At 49.2% G+C, this 16,519-nt stretch overlaps 1 protein-coding gene across 4 annotated transcripts in view; it reads left to right on the forward strand.

The window, feature by feature from the left end:
• The window catches only part of LOC116947426 (sodium-coupled neutral amino acid symporter 2-like), a 79,543-nt gene that overhangs the window by 19,071 nt on the left and 43,953 nt on the right, over positions 1-16,519 (forward strand). Inside the window, exon 3 of one of the 4 annotated variants that reach the window (XM_032963122.2) lies at positions 6,921-7,010. The exons of 2 other annotated variants lie outside the window; for them this stretch is intronic. The gene's annotated coding sequence lies outside the window, so the exon portion shown is untranslated. The remainder of the gene's footprint in view (positions 1-6,920; positions 7,011-16,519) is intronic. One more of the 4 variants, XM_032963121.2, reaches the window with a different exon arrangement.

Raw genomic sequence — 16,519 nt, forward strand, 5'->3', positions numbered from 1 at the left:
CTCTTTATCCGAAGGACAGCGCGTGGCGCGTCGCGAGCCCGGCGCAGGGCTCATGCGGCAGAACCGCGAAGCCCTTCGCGGTGGCGGTGGCGGGCATTAGCGCCGCGGGTGATTTATTGCCGTCGGCTTCGTGCGTTTTTCCTGCGCCGCGATTGATCTCCCGGCTCCGCAGGTCTTGCTCCCACAGCGCGATTACCCTCCCCACAATGGGGCGTCGCGCGCCGCCGCCTGACCCACCTCGACGCGCGCCCGCTCGCTCGCTCAGCAATCGGAACAAAAGCGTGGGGATGGCAGAAGAGTGGCGGGCGGGGGGGTAACCACCATCATGCGCTGTCCTCTGGCCACCCGCCTCTAAATCCGTGCGGAGCGATGCGAGCCCAGCTGCTCCAGAATTCCGGACCGTCTGGGTTGAAAAAACACTCCAGATATGATTGGCGCAACATCAAAAAACGCCCGTTTTTTTGCGCTTAATCCCACTAATTCTTACCCTTTCATAGCAATATCCAGACTTGGAGCTCAGTGTTGTCCAGCTCTCGTCTAGACTATTGTTAGTTTAGAGTTTTATTGTAGTGGGTGGAACTTGAATAAACTGTTTACTGGCTCCGTAAGCTTATTCTAAATGATCAAACAACATTTTTGCAGCGCCAATCCCTTGTTTGGAATCTAAATGCGTCTCAGCGAGGCGTGTATTGTGAGCCACTTCCGAAGTGCATCAAGCGTCGATGCTTTGTTGTCCTTCTGCCAAAAGCCTAGAAACCCAGACCCCCTTTCTTTTTCCCCCCTGCGTACAAAAGAATTGGACGTCATTTCCCCCGCTACAGCAATTAATCAATTGCGTCTGCTGTATTCATCAAATCTTGCAGATGTTCAGCACGAATGAAAGCTCAAATTGACCCCATATTTAGTATTCTGCCTCCTACCTTTTTTTGCAATTGGCACTTATTACAGACAGATACATATATATTTTATTGTGTACGAAGATATATTCGTGTGAAATGTGTGCATACTTTGCTTAATGTTTTTTTAATGATGAAAACACGGTTTTGTGTCGCCATGCCCACAAGAGCATCGTGTTGCTGCTCAACTCCATAGGCGGGGGAAAAAAAATCCGCATTTGCATTGAGGAGACAATTCTCCTCTGTACAACCACGATCGAGACAATTTCCTGCTGAAGTTGATTCTAGAAAATACGCACACACGCATACATACATGCAGACAGACACGTGTACGGGCATTGTCAACAGACAGGAGGGAGATCGAGAGGATGCAGACAGACACACCCAGACAGAGACAGGACAGAGGGAAGGCCGTACAGGCAGTCGTGCAGACACACGTACAGACACATACACAAAGGGACATAGAACATGCGTACACTCATATAGCCAGGTACATACGCACACACACACACAAGTGCTGTTAGCGAGCGGCACCTATGAAGGGGGGGGAGGGACTGACACACAAGAGGCTGAGGTAGCCAACGTCACCCACAGACTCACATGCACCGGAGGAAGACGATGCACACACCGCGTAGCAAGATGCAGTGTGTACATCTGACTACACACACACCGTGTAGCAAGATGCAGTGTGTACATCTGACTACGCACACACCGTGTAGTAAGATGCAGTGTGTACATCTGACTACACACACACCATGTAGTAAGATGCAGTGTGTACATCTGACTATGCACACACCGTGTAGCAAGATGCAGTGTGTACATCTGACTACGCACACACCACGTAGCAAGATGCAGTGTGTACATCTGACTACACACACACCGTGTAGTAAGATGCAGTGTGTACATCTGACTACACACACCGTGTAGTAAGATGCCGTGTGTACATCTGACTATGCACACACCGTGTAGCAAGATGCAGTGTGTACATCTGACTACGCACACACCGTGTAGTAAGATGCAGTGTGTACATCTGACTACGCACACACCGTGTAGCAAGATGCAGTGTGTACATCTGACTACGCACACACCGTGTAGCAAGATGCAGTGTGTACATCTGACTACGCACACACCGTGTAGCAAGATGCAGTGTGTACATCTGACTACGCACACACCGCGTAGACGGATGCAGGCAGACAGGAGGGAGAGGAGGGATCGTGCGTATGGCCAGACGAGATGGGGAGACTTGATGCTACAGGGTTGCAGAGGTACAGCCCGAGTGGAATGCTCAGTCGTGGCGCAAAGCCAGAGTGTTGGTGCACTGGCGACGGGTCGACGCGCCCCGCCACCCAGCCGCGGTGCCTCTGCCCGGTCCCTCCCGCCTGCCCACTTCCCACCGTTCCCACCGTTCCTGCCGTTCCCCCTGGGCTGGCTCCATCGTCACGAACTAAAACCTCACACCGGCCACGCGAGTTGAGAAATCCCAGTGAGAGCAAGCACACCGAGACAAATTTTGATTTAAAGCTTTCGTGACTGCAGGGATTCATATTCTTGGTTCTTTCGGTAAAGTCACGTAGAAGGGAAATAATAAAATAATAAAAAATTTTATTTTATTTTTCCCTTCTACTTTACCGAAAGAACCAAGAATATGCACACCGAGACAGTTTGTGAATTATGAAAGAAAATAAAAGCACGTCATTAAGTATTTTTGGGGGGTTATTTCAATGATGGAGGGTTTTTTACGATACGCTTTTAAAAACAAGCTTGACGATGCGGTATCAGTGACGGGCCGTTATGCGGAATATAAATGGTATCGGCAAAACTAAGCATCCATTCCGCACCATTGAACAGCTTTAATTCTAAGGCTTGTTTTTGCTTCTGTGCTTAATTTTATTGCAGTAAATGTGCATTTATACACACTATTTACATGTGTGTGTGTCATTGCGTAATGGTTAGCGCACTACCCTATGAACCCAGCGAGTCCATTGCTAACACAATGACTGGAACTGGTACCTACCCTAGGTCGACTCAGCCTTAAACGAGTACCTGGCGCAATGTGTGGAAACATGAGCGCTGGGGAGGTATAGGCCGTGGTGCTGGCCACCCACTCCTTCGTGTGCCGTGCCGGCCTTCTTAGCAGCACGCTAACAGCACAGCCTGTTATGGCTATACGGGGGATCTTTGTGTACTGGGTAATCGCTGCGTCGACTGTTCAAGTGCTGTGAGCGAGCGCCTCTGAAGGCCGGCATTCTTCTTTGGCTGCATAGCGATGGTCTTCGTCTCTGTGAAGGGAGGCGCGCTGTGCAGGAACGATGGTGACCTGAGGTGGATTCCTGGTCATGGATAACAACATTACTCGAGTAGCAAGTGATATCTGAACCTGCCCCGGGGCCTTACCTCGGTAAACGTATTTGTTTTGATGAGTACCAGGTGCAGTGTGTAAACATCAGCGCCGGAGAGACAAAGGCGCTCGCTCTCTCGCCGCTTCCTTCTGTAATCGTCCAGTGGGTGGACGTAGTGCCTGGCACGCCGTGCCCTCGTGACACGTGCCAGCCGGGCAGAGGTGCTCCATAAGCAGCGGTTGTCACGGCAGCGCCGCGCATCGTCGCGTAGCCGTACAAGGAGCCGCGGACACGAGCGCGGCTCGTCCGTGACGCCGCGCCTCCGGCGAATGCGTCACAAAGCCGCCAACTCGGGGCGCTGAGCACGCAGAGGGACACACAGGGCCGCCTGTTGAGCTCGCTGTGGCCGTGAACTGTGAGCAGTGTGTGCAAGTCCTGCAACAAACGTCCCCGAGTTTTAAAAAACGGAGAGAAAATTGTGGCACGGGGGAGGGGGGGGGGTGTTTTTTCTGGCAGCGAGAGAGAGAGAGAAGGGTGCCGTACAAGTTGTACCCCAACGTCTGGCTCGATCCCAGCAGAGCGCAACCTGAACTGACACCGCAGTACGCGCCGTTTCACCCCCCCCCCGCATCGGTCTGTTTGTGGCACTTTGTGGCACTTTGTGCTTGGGCCACAGCAGGGGCCAAGTTGTCCCTTGGAAGAAAAAAAAAACAGAGGCCCCATTTAAACACGTTGACAAAATCTCCCAACGTGACGCACGCGCTTGGGTCGTGAGTCGCCAGCCGCCATGGATTGGCGGGCCTCTGGAATGCTGATAACGCGATGCACGTGAACGTGAAGCAAAAAGTAAATAAACAAGAGTGGCCTTGCCTGGCGACAGCTCTGGCTTTGTAAACACAAAGGCAAAGGGGCCTGTGGAACACGTGCCACTGCGTGTGTTGTCGTCACCGCTGCGAGATGTTCCCGTAAAGGGGCTCCATTTTTCAGCCGTGTCCTCCGCATAAACTGACCCCGGCACTGACCTTTTGACTCACGTCGAGTTTTAAAAGCCGCAGCTGAGTGTGGAACCTAATCCGCACGATCGAGAACGGATGACGGATTTGGCATCGACCTTCATCACTTTATACCTCGGTACGGTTCCGTTTATCTAGATTATCTTTAATTGCGGCACTTTTCTCACTCTAGCTTGATAGATATCACGAGGCATCTACGGTCCCCTGTGTCGCCCTCCGAACCTACCCCCAGCCGTGTCCCCTTTGCCCTCTGAGGGCCCCCCCCCACCTCCCGGTACTTTTCCGACAGAAGGAGGAGGAGGATCGCTTACAAAAAAAACCCCCACTGCCTGCACGTTCCATTCATTCGTAGCGGGGGAGGGGGGGCGGAGAGGGAGCTTGGTGATCGGGTGTCCCCGTCACCGCGGGCCGTCGTTGCGTGGAGGCCCGCGGAGGGCTTGCTGGTCCGCGCGACACGTGCCCGCAGCCCACTGAACCCTCCCGACCTCTCCACATCGACGCGTGGGCGGTGGTCACAGAGGGCCCTTAACTAACCCGCATTCTCGCGCCCCTTTTATCTCCCTCGCCTCCTCGCTTATCGAACTCGGCACGCGCCGCCGCCCCCCCGGCGCGCCGCCGCCTCCGTCGTCGTCGTCGCCGTCGTTAGGCCGCTGCAGCCGCGGCCCCCTGGGCCGCCTCGCACGTCCCAGGAAGAAGGCCGCCCTGGCTCCACTCGCCCGGCGTGCGTGCCGCCATCGCCGGGGACGTTCGGAACGCCGGGGGGGGCGGCTCGAGGCGTCGTTACGGGGGCGGCCAGCAACGTGCCCGTGAGAGACGGAGCTGGCCGTGTCGAGGGCTGCTCTGATGAGCCCCAACTGTGTCGACGCTCGGCTGGGAAGGGAGGGGGGGGGGGTCATCATTAGAGCGGAGGTCGGCCCCTAGCTAGGGGGCCGACGCAACCGCGAGGCGGCCAACGCTCACCGCTGAGCACAATCGATCTGCGTTTTAACCGCCGTCGATTTAAAACACGCGCGTGTGTGTATATATACGTGACGTATATTAACACGCGTGTGTAACGCTGTCTGTGTCCATGCTGCGTCTTTTTTTATGCGACAACTGCATTTCGTACGCGTGCGATGATTCCGAAATTAGGTTTATTTACCACTGTTAGAAGCATTCCTGAAGTGGAAATTTCTACCAATGTACCCGAATGTACAGGTTGGTTTATTGCTGTGTTAAGAAAATCGCCGAATGGTGGAGGCGATGCATATCGATGTGGGTCCAGGCAGGGCAGGGTGGCGATGTTGCGGTTAGCGCACTCTGCTCTGAACTCAATGACCCGAGTTGGATTCCCGGCCGCGTCTAATATCAGTGGTGAGTGATATCTGAATCGATTGGTAGCACCCTCCCTTCACCAACCCGCACTGAATAGCCTGGTAAAGTTTGGTCAAACATCCACCATTACCGACAAGGCGCCAGGAGACTTACATCCAGCAGTGGATTGAAAAAGGGCCGATAAATATAACTTAAGGTACAACTGTTAGTTTAGCGGGAACAGAATTGGGATTTAAACTGACTTTGTGATCGACGTGGCTTAGTTTAAAATATATATTCATGGGTTATTGATCTTACCATGTATGTAATAAAAATAGACAAAGATTCCCCGTATAGCCTGTAACAGACTCTTGGGGCAAGTGCTGTTAGCGAGCATCTATGAAGGCCAGAACGGCACACGAGAGGGTGGGTGGCCACCGCCATGCCCGGCCGCCTTTGTCTCCCCAGTGGCGATGTTTACACACCGCACCAGGTACTCATTTGAGGCTGAGTCGTCCTAGGGAAGGCCCAGGACCGGTTCAGATAATCGTCACTTGTGTTGGCCATTAGGAATTGAACTCGGGTGGCCAGGTTCGTAGCGCAGTGCGTTAACCGTTTCGCTACCGCTCCCCATGTATGTAACACACATGCACGCACACACGCGCGGACACACACAGATCCAGACTAAGGCGCCCTCACAACACAAGCGTGCGAGATTGTAATAGCACAGGACACAAAACATAAATGAAAATTGTCGCAAGCCATGTACGCACATCGTAAACGATGGAGCTCTTTCTGGCTATTTATTTATCTCTTCACTTGACCCTGCAACCTGCAGGTTATTGTTGATAGCGACGCTACATTTATGTCCCACCTCGGTGTTGATTATGTTTGTGTGCTCTCCGTCGTCGGTGTGAATGCACCGTGCTGCGTGCAGCTGGATTCGTAGCGAGCTCCCGCATCGCCCCATGTCTCTGGGCTCACGCTCACGGCCTCGTGATATGCGCCACGTAATATTTCAAGACAGAAACGCCGATGCGTGTGTATTTGGTTTACGATGTATACCAGCCGTTACCATTGACATTAGTCACTTAACCATTCGTAAAGGGTGGCAAATTTGACCAATTAAAGACCCGTTCGCTTCTTATACCAATTTGGCGAAAAAGGAAAGTACTCAATCGGTTCGTATTAGCTGCTATGACATTTGGTTAAGAAACACGGACTCACAAAGAACGTGGAACGAACGCTGAAAAGTGCCACGAAGATGCATGCTTAGAGTTCCATTGAGAGACACAGAGGAACACATTGATCGGAGAGCAAACACAATTTTGCACGCTCGCGAGAGGATGACCACTGTGGAGATGGAGTGACAATGTCAGCTCGTGTGCAGGAGCAAGATGGATTGTGAGCTTTGGTGGCGACGTGGGAGGGCGTCATCCAGCCGTGGATAGAGAATGGCTCGTAATAAGGTAATGCGTTCAAAGCCTGCATAAATGTAAGGAAAAACTGATAAATTACAAATGAAGGAGACCTTTTTTCTCATATGTCCCCAAGAGGATGCGCACTGCGGAGATGAAGATATTGAGATTGGCCCCTGTGCAAAAATATTAAATGGACTGTGGCATTGGGGGTCTATGAGAGATGGCGTTTGATTCTGGAAGGTCTTCATCCAGCGGTGGATAGATCATGGCTGCTGATAATCATGACGCTGATTCTTCACCACGAGAGTTTCCGTAAGCCAATCGATCGATGCTGTGAAATGAAGTCCCGACAATGCGTTTGATTGGTTTACAAGGCCCATTTGGTGAAGGGCTGTGACTGGTGATTGACGCACTCTTCTCACCAGAGATCCACGCGGCTGGGTCTCAAGTGGCAGCAGTGGCACGGTGATGAGCACTGCCTCCCATGTCGACCGAGGTTCTCTTTCAGACGTCCACGCTGACGAGCAGCAGAACAGTCATGAAAACTTTAAATCAAAATAAAACAACCGCGTTGCTTCAAAATGAAAATCCGTGTCTTGACATCTTCTACTCCTCTTCGTCATCCGCTTCTTCTTCTTCCTGGAATGCGCCCCGCTCACCCGGGGGTCTGCCTGGTCCCTGTCGCCACTCCGTCGCTGTCGTGAGCCATCCTCTCCACGGCCACTCCACCGTGTGTCGTGTCACCGTCTCGAGACCTCCGCTCTCTCTCAGCTACATTGCTGCTGTGACCACAGCAGCTGTGGTCACAGTAGTGACCACAGCAGTGACCACAGCAGCTACCTGTGACCACAGCAGCAAGGTAGCTGCTGTGGTCACTGCTGTGGTCACAGCAGCAAGGTAGCTGCTGTGGTCACTCAGCTGTGCTTGGCGTTGAATAAACAATGCCTCAATCGTTTTGGCACACATTCTACAATAACAAGATGGCGATTATCAGGAAACTATTACATTAACTAATCGGTGTCCTAAATACTCAAGTGGGTGAAAATGGCTTTCTCGAATAAGAGAAGGGAGTTAGTTACTGTAAGTCTTCTCAAAAAGTGTGATGTCCATGAATTCACTTCCCTAAAATTGAGCACAGCATTGAATGTGGTTGCACATATTGCAGCATTTCCTTCAAAGAAATCATCATCATCTATTTGTCGTGATCCGTTGATCCTTGCACCGTCTGCGGTGAGCCATGAATTCTCAAACATCGTGCAGAATGATCTGATGATTACACTCTGCTTTGAGCGTTCAACATTTGTAAACAATAACTGTATCCATGGATTCTTATCATGTGGCCAAGTGTATGTCAAGATAAAAAACAGTTGACTAAAGGAAGGTTTTGGCAAATTGTAGGCGTGTCAAAATCTTAGACATGATCGGAATCGTACAAATTACAACAAATCTTGCAAATTACAGAAAATGTTTTTGCTCACGTTACGTTCGGGCCTATGGAGCAAACAAAACTGTGCAAACAAAAAAGAGCAAAACAGAGAGGGTAGCAACGGGGACGACATGTAGTTGAAGCTCGAATTGCAAATCCGATCGTGACTATTCATCAAATCCGAATCGTGACTATTAATCAAATCCGAATCGTGACTATTCATCAAATCCGAATCGTGACTTTTCATCAAATTCGATCGTGACTTTTCATCAAATCCGATCGTGACTATTCATCAAATCCGAATCATGACTATTCATCAAATCCGAATCGTGACTTTTCATCAAATCCGATCGTGACTTTTCATCAAATCCGATCGTGACTATTCATCAAATCCGAATCGTGACTATTCATCAAATCCGAGTCGTGACTATTCATCAAATCCGAATCGTGACTATTCATCAAATCGCAGCAGGGGAGGAGAGTGGGGTGGAGAACAGTTCGAGGCGCGTGGCATTTTCGTCGATCGGTGGAAGAAAAAGGAACTCTTCATTGTCATTATTATATTGGGTACGTGCGCATTCACAGAAGTGAGATAAACGTCTCCTATCTCCGACGGTTCCATTTTAGTAACATGTACCATAATTCAGGGGTTAAAGGGGCCACAACCTCGTGGTATCTGTCACACCAGATTGAATTACCCACCTCTCTTCAATGACCCAGGTTGTCTTGCAAGCACAATATAGCTTAATTATCTTCACCGGCCAAACGAACGTCAACATTTATGACCATTCACATGGCATGTAAACGTTGTCATTGGTTAATGCTGCGATTGTTACGGGGTTTTTTTACATTGTGGTGATAAGTAATTTGCGTGATAGTGGTATTTTACTACTTTGTTCCTGGCATGATTGATAAGTAATTTTACATTGCCTTCATTTTATGATTACTGTTATATGGCGGCAGACAGGCTTAGTGGCCTTGGCAGAGTTACAGGACATTTTTATTGTTGCATCTGAACTTCCTGTTCACACAATAATATTAAACAAATCAAATTGATATGAAGTGAGTCTACGTCCGTGAATTACGGTCACGTGTATAGGGGCGCTTTAGTCCTGTGCACGTGTGACGAATGTTGACCCACGCTTACTCACGACAGGCATCCACGCACGTGACTCAGGCCGTGTCCGATGCTTTGAACATTCAATGTGGACAAAGTGTGTGTCAACGTCGTGATTACTGGCACGGGGGAGATAGCGTGACACTGAATTACTTGGACACGTTGCAAATTAATACATTTAACTGCCAAGGGAAAACCTCCTGTTCATGTCGATGTGTTAAATTAAGTCAAATAAAAGGGAAAGTAAGTAATTTATTTGGGTTTTTTTATTTTGCAGTGTTCGGTTTGTTTTCTGAGCATTTCAAAATGTGCAATTCTTGTTGCATAAACCACAGATGAGAAGTTGTAGTTATTGCTTTTAATTTTTGTTGACGTAGAGCTTTCACACAAGCTTCGAACAAATTATTGCAACGGTTTCCCATTCATTGTGTAAATCATAAAATACTCAACAGTATACATATACACACAAACCGTTCCCCCCATGCCAAACTCGAGAAAATAAATGCGAGTACTGCCGTGGATGTCTCGCCAACGTGACACCCACCATACCCTCCACAAATACCAACCCATTTTTATCATCATCATCATCTCAACGTACATTGTTCCTCTGTACCGTCAGTCCGAGGCCGGCTCACGTTCGTGTCTAAATGCAGTCTTGACTGCTGGATTGTATCGCAGAGCTGGGGCAGACCCCGGCTTTTTTATTGTTGTTCCTGATTGAGGGATTCATATTGGACACGTGGTCTATACTTGCAGGTCATTTTGGGCCACCAACTTATCCCCGAGCGACAACGATCTTAGCGAGTAGCGTCCAGTGTTGGAGGAGAGACGGCGCTGTCCGCTGGGTTAGCGTTTCCACTCGCAGCACGAGGTGGCTGCTCCAGATAGCTTTGTGACAACACCGCCGCGTTCACCTGGACTCCGCGAGTGACGCTTTACGAGGTGGGCGGTGATACAATAACAGAGTAGACCGCACGCGCGAGTTTTTCCACTCACCCTGACGCCACTCACCTTTGACGTTGATAATGGGCTGAAATCCTCACGTGTGAATTAACCATTTAACTACGACCCCACTGCACCCCGCCGCCCCCTCCACCGCGTGTTTTGATGAATTGCCACGATTCGATGTCACGATTTGATTCAATAATCTATTCTATGTCAAGGTCACGGTGAATGCAGCAGCCTCTGGTGGCTACAGGGGTCAATGTCAACACATCGAGATCGGCAGTCATTGATGCTCACGCACGACTCCACCTGTTTTCGTGATCATAAGACTCTTTTTGAACTGAAGAATCGGCGCATGATCGCAATATTAGTGGATATCCTCGCCCCCTTCTCGCATGTCGAGCGTGAGTTTTGATGCCACCCTCGTTTTTCTGACTCTGGTTCAAAATGGCGACCAAGTCACATTGACAAAATCTGTGGAAACGCAGCAGCGCTGTGCTGGCTAGCCGAGTTCGCCCTCGGATTATTATTACGTGGCTCATGGAACACGCTACGAGATTATTCACTACAACGATCCCCTCCAAGCGGTCAATTTAATATTTTCGTGAGATCTTCCAGGCGATTAAATTTTTTGTCCAATGACACCAATACAATAAACCTCACCGACCAGCGAAACCATGTCAAAGAGATATCTTCCGGTCCCCACGTCAATACACACAAGATGTTCCTATTGGGGGAACGGTCCGCGAACCTGATACTGCGCCTTGCATTTGATTAACATCAAGGGAGGGAAGAAGTATGAGGCAAGCACCATGGCTGTAACTTGGAGCTCTTCCCCCCCCCACCTCAGTCGAACACGGGATAATCAGTCCGTGACGGGGCTTGGAACGTTACAGCGGAGCCCCGTAACCCAGCCCCACCGCAGACCCCCCCCCCCCCGCCGCGTCTTGTAACTTCACGGCCAGCGGCCCGGAGCGACGCGGGCCACCCGAACCGCTTCGTCCGTACGGCCTCATCCTGTGGCCCCCGTCACGTGGCGTCTAAAAATAGCCCGCCGGGCTTGGCGCTAGCGAGGATCGCGACGCGGCGTCTGTTTGACGCAGCGTCGCCAGCGATGGGCTATGGGTGGCGAGGCCGTCGTTATTAAAGCCGCCCTGGCGTAAATTGCGAAGGGGTCGAACGGGACTGCCGGACCCGTGGGGTTGCGGGAGACGCGCACCAGAAGTTGGGTTCACTTCGACGCCACGGAACCGCCGCGTCGACCGCTGACTCCCGCCGTGGGTCACCGTGCAGCCGCTCCTCCCTGGCCGTGCCTTCCCCGTGCGCTGCCTTCCCCATCTGTGTCCCTCACCACTTACGTGGATGTCCCGCCCCAGTCTACACCACCCCGTGCAAGAGCCGAAAATGAAAGTAGTGCATTCACCCTTTCTGGTTTGAACCTTGGGTGACAGCTCCTTCGCTTCATTATAGCCTCCTGTTCTACAGAAGAGACCCATGATTTAATTGCAATGCGCATTGTATAAGCACTTTTGTACGAACACAATTTAATACACTAATGCGATTTTAATGATACATGAATACCTCGTGATTGATTTGTTTTGTTTTTTTAATGATGTAATTGAGTTACTCTTTGGTTCTTTCGGTAAAGTCACGTAGAAAGAGAAAATAATAAAGTAATTAATAGCATACGACGTTTCGATTGCAACACAAGCAATCATCATCAGGTACAAATGGAAGAGAAAACGAACCTAGTAAACTTAAAAATATAATGCAATACAACACAGATAGTCGGCTAACATAACAGTCAACACCCTACCTGGTTGATTACGTTCTTCCAAAGATTGCTAAATTTGAGAGAGACAAAACACAGAACCGGAGGCATTATTTAATTGATTATTTTCTCTTTCTACATGACTTTACCGAAAGAACCAAAGAGTAATTCCTGCAGTCACGAAAGCTACAAATCACATGTAATTGAGTTTTAATTGGAAGCTGCTTAAATTCGTAGTCATTTTGGCAAAAAATATTGGCCATGATGAGGCCAGGTGGCTGCCTCCCAGGAGTCAGATCGCTTGAGTCGGCACTGCTGAGATCCAGGGTTCACATTCAGGGTTCACATCCAGGGTTCACTTCCAGGGTTCACATCCAGGGTTCACTTCCAGGGTTCACATCCAGGGTTCACATCCAGGGTTCACTTCCAGGGTTCACATCCAGGGTTCACATCCAGGGTTCACTTCCAGGGTTCACATCCAGGGTTCACTTCCAGGGTTCACATCCAGGGTTCACATCCAGGGTTCACTTCCAGGGTTCACATCCAGGGTTCACTTCCAGGGTTCACATTTAGGGTTCACATCCAGGGTTCACTTCCAGGGTTCACATCCATAGTTCACTTCCAGGGTTCACTTCCAGATTCCAGCCATCTGTGATTTAATCCGGATTCTTAATTGTAGCAAGTGAATGGTATTAATATTAGAATTTCCCCCCCCCTCCCAGTCATTCATATGTTTGGTTGTTAACTTAATGAGGCAAAATTATCACTCTGAAAATTACGAGTCGAGGTTTGATAGCCACGAGATCAACATCTCTATAGCAGTGTATAGGAGACATTGCAGCTCTCCACCCCTCTCCCAGTGTCGATAAGAGGTCACTTGAAGAGACCTCAGGAGTAGTTCTGTGTTATCTCCTTCTGCAGGCCACAGGAATTGGCCCACAGATCAATGATCTGTGCTGTCAGAGTAAAGGCATCTGAAAGTACAATTTTATTAAAATTGGTAAAAAGGAAGAAAATGTACTTTAAAATATTTTCAAAAAAATGGCAATTTTACACAGCGCCACACACATTAGCATGCTCAACGCAATTGCTACGTGTGACAAAATCATCGTGAATGTGTCCCATCTCCTCAGAGTTGGGAAGCTAATCAGATCTGAGCCTGGTTAGTACTTGGGTGGAAGACTACCTAATGCCAGGTGTTGTAGGCTTTTGCCGCCAAGGTGGCGAAAACATGGACGTACAGCAATAGATTCTTGAATCCATCTGTGCAGAGCTTTGACTGTTATCCCCTCGTAATGCGTGCAGTGTTTTGTGGGTACTCCGACTTATTTCCATGAGCTAAACAACAATGAACGACGTAGGCCAAACATACCAATGCAGAATCCTCCTGAATAAAGTCTTGAGACTCATGAAGGAGTGCCTGGGTAAATAAAGAGCATTCTTACAATTGTTTAACTCGAGCCTGAACGAGATATCTGGCTTTATTTATTATTTTGAGACAAAATAAAAATGTGAATGTTCAAAAATGTTTCCACGTTAGTATTGGCCTTCTCTCAAAACCCTTTCTCTAACAACCCTAATTTATCTACGCTAGGCTCCAGTAATAGCTACTTAGAGTTCTTAAATCCTTAAACATGATATCTATTACATAGAGTGAGACCAGGAAACGACAAAGACACCTAGCAATGCGGAGGCTCACCATTGGCAAAGAAATTACTCTTACGGTGATTAAATCTGACAATACAATTTCGTTCATAATAAAGGTTTTTGTGTTAGATCGCGTTATTTATAAATGTGTCGTAACCCTCCACCACCCGACATGGCCAATCAGCAAAAAAAGTGTCAAATCACTGCACCTGAATGAGTTAAATGATGACGTCATCCTGCTGCTCTATTTAAGACCGGGAGCAAGTGAGGGCTTTACCATTCTGGCGAATTGCCCGATGATGCTGGATGTAATTACCAGCGAAACGTCGTACTCAAACTGTAAATGTTGTGGATTCACTCTTCAACACATCGGTCGGCTAAAGTAGTGAACTATTTGTCTTTTGTCAACGTGACACTTTTTTGCTGATTGGCCGTGTCGGGTGGTGGAGGGTTACGACATTTATAAATAACGCGATCTAACCCAAAAACCTTTATTATGAATAATATTGGTCGCGAAAGCCTACGTGTTAAATTAAATTGCGTGTTCCATAAAGGGCTTCACACCAACACCACGACACCCATCGGTGTTGTTTGCTTTAACAATTGCATACTTTTGTCGGTCATATATCGTGACTCCGGTTGAGGATAACGTGTTGTTCGATCGTGGTTTGTTTTTCAAATCGACCAAGAACATTCTATTCCTAGCCCATCTGGCTCACTCTTTCTCGTTATTAATGCCTCATTGCATGTTTCTTGTTTTAGCAGCAATTGCAGCCGTGAAGGTGTTGAACATCTCGCATTGACTAACTGCCACCTTCCCACACGCGCTTTCCTCTGCTCTCAACATCTCCAAGCATTCCCCACCTCTTCAATTCACAGTCTCGCGCTGGAATAGCGTGTACGTCGTTAGAATTGCACGTGTGAATTCTACCGCTGTACACGCTACGCGCTTGGGCGCCTCGGTAATCCGTGCGCTCTGATTGTGCTCCATCCCGTTTGTGACATTGACACGGAGAGTTGATAGACCCGTGGGGGTGCACGCAGATGTGATGTCATAGGTCTGGTAGCAGTGTACGGACAGTCGATAGGGCTGCTAGCAGTAAGCAGACTGCTCGGCGCTGGAATAGCGTGTACGTCGTTAGAATTGCACGTGTGAATTCTACCGCTGTACACGCTACGCGCTTGGGCGCCTCGGTAATCCGTGCGCTCTGATTGTGCTCCATCCCGTTTGTGACATTGACACGGAGAGTTGATAGACCCGTGGGGGTGCACGCAGATGTGATGTCATAGGTCTGGTAGCAGTGTACGGACAGTCGATAGGGCTGCTAGCAGTAAGCAGACTGCTCGGAGGGGCTGGTAGTGGACGCACGACAAGGAAAGTGTTGGGCATCACTACTCCGCGATGATTTGGCAGCAAAAGAAAAGCAGTTTCCCACCAGTAAAAAAATGTATACCCTGCAGGGCTGTTGATTTAACAACGCACAAAGAGGTGCATGGCACGCACGGAAGCTCTCGGCCTTAATCAGACCACTGACTCCAAAGAGGCGCGTGTGTGGCCGCGTTGCTGTGTGCAGGGTTCAGTTGCTGCAGAGCAGTTTTGGAAATTCAGACTTTTGCTTTCCCTGCAGGACTTTAGCCTCGTAAGTGATTACTCAAAAACCCATCAGACCCTCTTACATCAGGGTCCGTTTGATCACAACTGTCCGTGCTATAATTACAGTGCAGATCTAGTTTCCCTTCAACTCTGACCAATGACAATACATTATTTGGTAAATGGAGGGTTTTTGTTTTCATTCATTAAATACTCTACAGTGTCTGTGTTTCACGGTGCCACTACGCAGTTCTTTCGCTGTTTGGAAAACTGGAGCACAATTCAATTTGGATTTGGTGCAGAGGCACACGAGAAGGTCTTACGCCTGTATCTGAAGAGGCAGAGGGAATCTGCAATGCTTATTTAGAAAACAGGCAAGTTGCTTAGCTTGCAGCCGGCCTCCGTGCCAGCCCGCTGTCCACACGGCTCCGTGCTTTCTTTGGGTTTATGCAAACACTCACCCGCCGCGGTGACTGTCGGCTGAATTTGCAGGCTCATTTCTTTCCCAGTTTGATAAAAAAAAAACACGCAAAAATAGCTCCCAAACGTATCTTCGGGATGTGCCACGTGCTGTGGTCTTCAGAAACTGGCCCTAGTTCCTGAAGGAGCTCCCGGCACTAGGAGCGAAACGTCGGACTCCGTGCCAAACGAGCGGTGCGACCCAAGGGTGTGCCGGGGAGCCGTACGGCGCGACCGTGGCCACGGACACCCAGATTTACAATTCAGTCCCCATTTAGAATTGCACGCTTTTGCCGTAATGCTACGAGTTGAAGACGTTTCTGTTCAAAAGTCTGCAGCTAGCAGTGCATCACGCTGTGTCGACGAACAATCTCGGAAGATGGTGTCGCTGAACTGCATCTGGAGTCACCCTCAATCGACGTCTTCTTTGTCCATTTTTTGGGGGCCACACCTTTTATAATGCCCTGAAAAAGAGCGACTGTTGCACGTCAATCGAACTGAAAATGTTTAATTCTCAGAGTTGGGATAAGCCAAATTAAGTGCAGAAGCCAAATTGAATACGGCACGATGGCTTCGTCTGCAGTCATCGGTGACCGGGTGA

The sequence above is a fragment of the Petromyzon marinus genome, chromosome 30, assembly GCF_048934315.1.
Source record: "Petromyzon marinus isolate PM22_M1 ecotype Great Lakes invasive population chromosome 30, UKy_Petmar_22M1.pri1.0, whole genome shotgun sequence".
Lineage (NCBI taxonomy): Eukaryota > Metazoa > Chordata > Hyperoartia > Petromyzontiformes > Petromyzontidae > Petromyzon > Petromyzon marinus.